The following is an 8,612-nucleotide window of genomic DNA, read 5'->3' on the forward strand; positions in this document are numbered from 1 at the left end:
AACATTTGCCCTCTGCTCAGGTCATGCTCTCCCACCCCGCCTCTGGGATCTAGCTAGGGTAGGGCTCCCTGCTCAGCAGGGAGTCTGCTTCTCCCTCTCCCTCTGCGCCTCCCCCCCTTCATGCTCTCTCTCTCTCAAATAAATAAATAAAATCTTTTAAAAAATCTAAGAATAAATTCAACAAAAGAAACATGCAAGGCACATAATGAAACAAATTATAGAAGTATTAAATAAATAAAATCTAAGTAGATAGAGATATATATCACTTTTCAGGTTGAGCTGCCTAAATATTACATAGATGTCAATTATGTATAAATAATGAAATCGCAACTAAAGTCCCAAAGGTTTTTCATAGAACTTATCAAGCTGATTTTAAAATTCACCTGAATCCCAGAACCTAGAACAGTGCCTGACCATAGTGGGGGTGTAATAAATGTGTGGTGAAAGGGGCACCTGGGTGGCTCAGTTGGTTGAACGTCCAACTCTTGACTTTGGCTCAGGTCATGTTCTCAGGATAGGATCAAGCCCCAGGGCTGGCTCTGTGCCCAGTGGGGAGTCTGCTTCTCTCCCTCTCCTTCTGTCCCTCCCTGTGCTTGCTCCTTCTCTCTCTCTCTCACATAAATAAATCTTTAAAAATAAATAAATGTGTGGTGATTGAATAATTAGTGAGTGAACAGCTTCAATAACTACCTATATGCAAATGACTCACATATTTGTATTTCTACCCCCAAAATCATCCTCTGAGCTCCAGACCTGTATATTTAATTGCCTCCTTACTCTCTTAACTTGATTAGCAAGAAACCAATTTAGGCTCATTATGTTCAAAACATAATGTACTAACCCTCTTGCAAATCCTGGCCTCTACCAGTCATCAGGATGGGTAAACTAAAAGCAGGGAGTTATCTCTAACCATTCAACTGTCCATTTGTAATTATCTAAATCATCACAAACCCCGCTGAGTTTATCTGCTGAATTTTTCTTGAGTCCATCTGTGTCTCTCCTCTATAGTGCCACCACCATCTGCCATAATTTCTCCCCCATTCTGATGAATAACTTCCTAACTAGTTTCTTCTCCTCAAACTCAGTACTTTTCCCTCTGCTGCCCTCCTACCTCAAAACAACATCATGATTTTCATTGCTTTTAGGATTAATTACAAGCTCGTCATCATGGCTTACAAAGTTTGGCTTGGCCTGGTCTTCCATGATATTTGCCCTCACTTCTGAGTTTTGGCCACAGTGACCTTTTGATTTTTGAAATATGTGATGTTCCCTCCTGCCACAGAACCTTTGTACATGCTATTCTTTCTGCCTGGAATCATCTCGTTTCTTCCTTATCCTAATTAACTCTACTTCTTAAGATCTCATCACAATCATTTTCTTAGGTAAGATCTTCCTAATTCCCATTACACTCTTATATCATTCTGCTACATAGCTCAAATTAAATTTACCCTTATGTGGATGATTTTCAGACGTCAAGCTCAATCAGAACAGGGACGATGTCTTTTTGTACTTGCTATGGTGTCCCTAGCTGTGGTGCTAGGTCATGAATAAATGAATGGAAGAATGAGGCTACATAGGCAAATACGTGTGCAATGGCTTGACATGGTCAGCAATCAATAGCTCTTCGCTGAATGAATGAGGAGAAACTTAATCTGGTTCTAAGTAAGTAAGAATCGTGGGTCAGAAAACCAACTGCAAGTGCTTTCTACTCAATTTCACATTTTGAAATTGTTTCCACAGAAGAGTCCCAATATTTACGTCAATGCATTACAATGAAAATAAACCAGAAAGGATTCAAACATGAGAAGAGAGATTCATCCATGCAGATAATCAACATTTAATTTAGAATAAAAAATGATGGAGATATTTCTTACAGTGCTCAATAAAAAGCAAAAAAGAATATTTAAACAAGAACTCAAATTCATCTGTGTCGTAAAGACTTTGGTTTCATGTACCATAAATATAAAGATAAAATTTTCCATTATACTTCATCATCATGTAAAAGTAGCCTAATTTAATAAGATGTTCATGCATAGCAGATTCCTAAGTAAAATAAATAAGAATGGCTGATAGTTTATCTTTAAAAACTGATAGAGAAATTTTTGTTTTAGTTTTAAAATGTTCTTTAATTTTGATGAGTAACTTGAGAATTTTCAAGTTGCTTATATAATCGTAAAATAGATTCATACTTATTTTCACATATACTTATTCATTTCTTGTAGCCCCAATTTTTAATAAGAGTAAAGAGATGCAAAATAGAAGTTTTGATAATACTTTAAGCACTATTGAGATCAAATGTTAGTAATTTGTTGACACAGATTAAATGCATTTTTCTTAATTTCAAGGAATATTTAATTCCTTTGCAATGAAATCACCCATTCCATACTCCTAGATATATCTGATACACTGATAACAAGTAAAATGTAGTACATTTCTCTGTGTTTCTAGTGAACCAAGACTGTCAGGGAAGTTTAATAAATATGCCCATTGTGTAGTCCCTGACATAACCCAAGAGAATTATAAGATTATACCCAGTTAAGTTACTAAGCCTATATGAAGACTTCAACATTAAGCAAATGATTCAATCTCCTTGTAACCCCTCCACCCAACTTTATAAATTTGTAATTTTTCCTTATCTCAATTAAAATTTTAAAATATTATTTTATTAATGGGTTTTGACAAATGTATGACATGTATCCACCAGTGCAGGATCCTACCAAGTAGTTTCACTGCTCTAAAATCCACTGTGCTTTGCCTATTTATCCCCCCCCCCCAATCTCTAGCAACCATTCATTTAAATTTCCTCTGTATCTGTTCATGGCTTGAAAGCTCATTTCTTTTTAGCACTGAATAATACTCCATTGTCCTTCATCTAAAGAAGGACATCTTGGACCCCTCCAAGATTTCCCCCCCCTTAGGCGAGACAGGACAGCTGGAGGGGGCTGGAGGTGTGTATTTCCCTTTCTCCACCTGGAAGGCTAGAGGGGGCTGGAGTTTCTCCCTTCACTCAGGCAGGTTTGGCTCTGATAAAACCCCAGCAGGTTTGATAAAATAGACTGAAAATTAATAAAAGGAAACCTTGTTTAGAATGGAATCAGGAGGTCAGCAGGGGGAGCTCTCCTACCCTGCTACAGTTTGTCAATCGCAGAAGATGTACCTTCCAAGTCAGTTCTACTTTAGCTGCTACTTTACTATCCCAGGAGGAGGAAGAAAGGTTCTTTTCCTCCCCTGGCAACAGCCCAGCCAATGAGAGTTGTCACAACTCAGCCAATGAAAAGCCACTATACTTTGAACTCCGAGTTTACTCCAATGGACTTTTTGCTTATAACAGCCTTTGATATTTCCCCCTTCTTGTATAAAAGACCATTCCTTTGCTTTGTTTTGCTGCATTGCCTGTGATTTTGCCTGCTTTTGTTGTGTAGCTTGTGTGTCCCAGAGGAATGCAATTCTCCATTATTCCCAGATAAGCCCATTTGCTGGTAAAATAACTGGCGGTTTTATTTTTTATTTTTTTTTTTATTTTTAAAGATTTTATTTATTTATGTGACAGAGAGACAGCCAGCGAGAGAGGGAACACAAGCAGGGGGAGTGAGAGAGGAAGAAGCAGGCTCCCAGCGGAGGAGCCTGATGTGGGTCTCGATCCCGGAACGCCGGGATCAGGCCCTGAGCCGAAGGCAGACGCTTTAACGACTGCTGCGCTACCCAGGCGCCCTAGTGGTTTTATTTTTAAGGGTGACAGGCATTGGTAAAATAATTTCTCCTGAGGGCAGGCCTTGTTACGAAGAACCATATCCACACGGTTCCTTTTCCCCTCTCCCTGTTGAAAACACAAGGAGATTTTTCTTCGATAGCCAATGTAAGTATCTAGTAGAGCTCTGGAGTGGGGTGAGGGTTAAAACTCAGAGAAGTATGACTTCCCCGTATGACTTGGTCCCCCTCGAGTTTTTAATTCTCAGACTTGTCCATACTGAGTGGACGGCAGTTCTTTACACTTCCAGCTCTCCCACCTTGGCACTTGTTCCCGGAAATGGTTTCTGATTGTGGGTTTCTCCTCGGATAAATTGTGATTCTCTGTATCTGTCTGTTTGTCTCCAGTTTTGGGGGTGGCTGTTTGCCCTGTGACCTCACTTCTCTGATGGACTGTGATACTGGTGATTTATAATAAATAAATTTGGTCTTTGTCCCATGTCTAGGACAGAGCTCCTAAAACCCTTGGAATTTTCTAAGTTTTGAGCGCTAAGTTGTCTTTTGTTATGTTAATGAGGTGACTTTTGGACTCTGCCTCAGGTTGGGGGCTGGTTGTGTGTGTGTGTGGGGGGGGAACCAACCAAGAATATAGGCATGGAAATTTCAGCCCCATCCTCTGACATCCTGGCTGGAGAAAGAAGCTGAAGTTTGAATCATTCACCTCCAGTCAATGATTTAATCGATCATACATATGTAATGAAGCCTCCATAAACCCCCAAAAGGATGGGGTTCAGAGAACTTCTGGGGTAGTGAGCACGTGGATTTGCGGATAGTAGTACACACAGAGGGCATTGAAGCTCTGGGCCCTTTCCCTTACCTTGGCCTATGTAACTCATCCGTCTGGCTGTTCCTGAGATACGTTTTTATAATAAGCTGGTGACCTAATAAGTTCTTTGAGTTTTGTGAGCTGTTGTAGCAAATTAAGTGAACCCAAGGAGGGATGATTGGAATCTTTGATCTGTAGCTGGTAGGTCAGAAGCAAGGTGATACCCTGGTTTTGCCAATGGCATTTGAAGTGGAGTGGGGGGGGGGTGTCCTCATACAGAACTGAATCCTTTGCCTTTGGAATGTGATGCTATCCAGGGATAGTGTCGGAAATGAGCTGAATTGCAGGACATGCTGCTGGTGCCCAGGGAATTGCTTGTTGGTGTGGGAACCTCACCCCCACCAAACACAACAGACACACACTGGGATTTGGTGAGCAGGACACCTTTTACAGATCTAAAAGTAGTTGTTGATTTCGTAGTTTGTGCAGCTTTCTACTTGTTATTAGGATGTAGTGGTGACTTTGAAGCTCCTCACATGTGGGATGAAAAATGGAAGTTGTAATATATTTTTAAAATGCTTAAATTCACTAATAATCAGGAACTTTAAAGTAACTACAAGACAACAATTGGGAAAAACAAGAAACATAATACATATCACAGGCAGAGACGCTAGGGGGTGAAGAGGTCATGGGAGATCATACTCTCATGCATTGCTGGTGGAAAATGTGAGTTGTTACAGCCTTCTGGAAGATAATTAGGCAGGATTTATTAAATGGTACACATTTTTTTCTGACCTAATACATTAGAATCATTAGAAGCTCACACAGATAAATGAAATGGTAAGTAGGTAAGAATATGTGTACGAAGTTGTTGGGAGAGGGTCCTCCGTCCATATACACACACACAGGAAAGGGTCAGGCATAATGATTTCCCAGGCGTAATCTCCCTGGGAAGGTGGATTTTGTTTGGCTTTAGAGAAGTTCCCCGGAGAAAGGGTTAGCTATAAGCCCTCAGTAGCCAATTCACTCACAGCTTTTAGGGATGGGTGCAAAAGGGACAGCAACATCATCCACTACAGCTTAGAAAGGCATATTATGTGACCTTGAAAATAATGAATCAGACTAGTTTCAGCTGACTTAGAGACATTTCTGAAAAAGCAAAGCTATGTAAAATGATCGATCTCTCTCTCTCTCTTTTTTTTTTTTTGACGAAAGCAACGTTTTCTCTCTATGTTTGTATTTAAGTTATGTGGGTAAAGAGAAAGTATAGAACATCCAATGGGTAGTTTATATGTGATTCTTGGGGAAAGAGAATAAGTGTGAAAATGATGCAGATAGAGATGCGGAATAGAAGAGAATGTTCGGTGCAGGGCAAAAGTGGGGAAAAGAGATTGCACTTTGATTATAATGAACGAACAATAAACGGAGAAATGTTTTGAAATGTTTGGTGGTACAACCCGGTCCTAGTGCTTCTGTCCCTGTTGGGCATATTCTGCTCTCTCGTGCAACTGTAACCTGGGAAGGAAGTTTTACAGCTTGGCAAATTTTTACCATCTGTAGTGAGTTGAATGGAATTGCCCCCAAAAGATAATGTCTTGAGTTCTAGGCCCCATGTCTGTGAATGTGATGTTATTTGAAAACAGGGTCTTTGCAGATGTAATTAACTTAAGGATCTTGGGGTGAGATCATTCTGGATTTAGGGAATGACGGGTTTCCTAATAAGAGAAAGGAGAGGGAGATTTGTGACCCTGAGACAGAGAGCGGAAGGCCCTGTTGAGATGGAGGCGGAGTTACTTCATTTCCCTCTAAAGTCACAATTTAGTGTAGGTAATGGTATGACACTGCTTTTAATGCACCTAGTCTACTAATGATCTCTCCAACAGAAGGCTTCATCTCTATATAGGAGTTTTCAGGGACTGCACCATGTTTTATGAGTATTAGTATATTCTTAATAATGAAGTATATAAATTTTCTTGTAATCTAAAGATACAGGCAGACACTGGGTTTAGATACATTTAAATTCAAATTTTGTAGGTAAGTGGCAAAAATTTCCAAGGATTATGGGATACCATAGCTACTAAAGTGGAAACATTTAACTACATGATTAAAAAATTGTAAAGATATCAGATGTTCAAACTTGCCTTTTCCTTCCGATTAAGAGATAGATTTATTTAGACAGCTGAAACAGGACCCTGTAAGAGATGTTTTGTCTCCTTGACTATTCCCTCAAGATTATCAGAAAGGAATGAATGACCTAACTAATTGGATGCTTGACAGGGCCTGCAGTAATTATGTAAGTGAGTTTCGTACACGATGCTCTTACATAATAACCTGTGTAGTTTATGTGACTGTAAACAATGTTGTTTTATTTTAAAGTTATCCGAAGAACTGTTCACCAGTGTGATGGATACAGGACATGATGGATCTTACAGAGGTACTTAAGTTTTCTCTACTGTCATGTGAATGCCTAACTAGCTTTGATTATACACACTAAATGAGCTCAAGGATACTGTGATAATAAAAGATACTAATAATATGTAATTTAAATGTCCTGGGGAAAATACTTCAATGTTATGGTTGATTTAAAATATCTAATATGTAAAGATTTTTAAATATAGTACAAATGGAAGAATTAAGGTGTAGGGTGTTTATAAGACCAAATAAGTATTTTGACTTGAAAGACTCTTTTCATTTGCTTTAGTTTTCCAATTCTTTCCTTGCTGCCAAAATCCTAACCTCTTTTGATTAATAAGATGCTAATCCCATTGGACACTTATGGCTCAATAGACTTGGGTGCTGCCCGTCCTGTAAGTCCCATAAAAGTGAGCAGCTGTCACTGACTTCATTCTCTTGTGCATTATTCTCCCCTTTCCTTTTCTGTAACTATCAGGGTTTCCTGTTCTATCTCCTGAGGAACCTCGTAATGCAATATTTAGACCTCAGTTTTATTTTAAGTCACGAAACAGTGCCTGAGGCTTAACTTAGTTGCTGTGTTTTCTTGTCATTTATTTCTGTCAAAATGAGTTCCTCTGAAATTATTTTCATCAAGAATTTTCATCTTGGGGTGCCTGGGTGGCTCAGTCAGTTAAGCATCTGACTTTTGATTTTGGCTAGGTTCACGGTCTCAGGGTCCTAGGATTCAGCCCCGCGTCAGCTCTGTGCTCAGTGGGGAGTCTGCTTGAGATTCTCTCCCTCTCCCCCTCACCCCGCTCACTCATGCTCTCTCTAAATAAATAGAATCTTAAAAAAAATTTTTTTTCATCTCATATTTTGCCATCTGAGTTTGAATGATGATTTCCTTGAACTATTAAGGACGTGTTTTTTTTTCTTTTAATTATTTACAGTATTTTCTACTAAGGATTATACACAACTTCAGGAAATGACTTTATGAGACTATTTCAATTGACATATTAAAAAATGAGAGCACTGATGTTTCACCAATGGCAAAGCTAAAAATGACAGAGCTAATGGCTATCATGGGAAGTAGAAGCTCTTAACCTCTAAGGTCAACTGGAGAGATTCACCGTGGTGTCCCTTTGTAGGGTAACTTGGAAATGCAGTAGAAGGCCAAGGAAACCCAGGAGAATTCTCATATTTCCATGTGACTTCCTTTCCCTCCCTCTCTCCCTCCTCCTCCTCCTCCTTTTCTTTCTTTCTCTTCTTTCTTTCCTCTTTCTTTTCTTTTCTTTTCTTTTCTTTTCTTTTCTTTTATTTTATTTTATTAGGGAGAGTGAAGGAGAGGGAGAGAATCTGAAGCTGACTCTGCACTGAGCACAGAGCCTCTTCTCACAGCTGTGAGATCATGACCTGAGCTGAAACCAAGAATCGGATACTTAACTGACTGAGCCACCCATGTGACACGCTTTCTTAAGGGAATGTAAAAGCCCCACTGTGAACATGTATGATAAAGAACACTGCCTTTATGTTTGAAGGGATGGTGGAAATGTAGAGGCATGGCATCAAGAATGCTTTTTTCCATCATGTGACCAAGTTTTCAGTACATAATTATAAATAAGCATTTGCTCCTGCCTTTATTATGTCTATTGATGCATAACAAATTACACCCAAAACTTGATTTAAGATTTATTATCTCACAGAT

This window comes from Ursus arctos, unplaced genomic scaffold (assembly GCF_023065955.2).
Source record: "Ursus arctos isolate Adak ecotype North America unplaced genomic scaffold, UrsArc2.0 scaffold_16, whole genome shotgun sequence".
NCBI classification, from domain to species: domain Eukaryota; kingdom Metazoa; phylum Chordata; class Mammalia; order Carnivora; family Ursidae; genus Ursus; species Ursus arctos.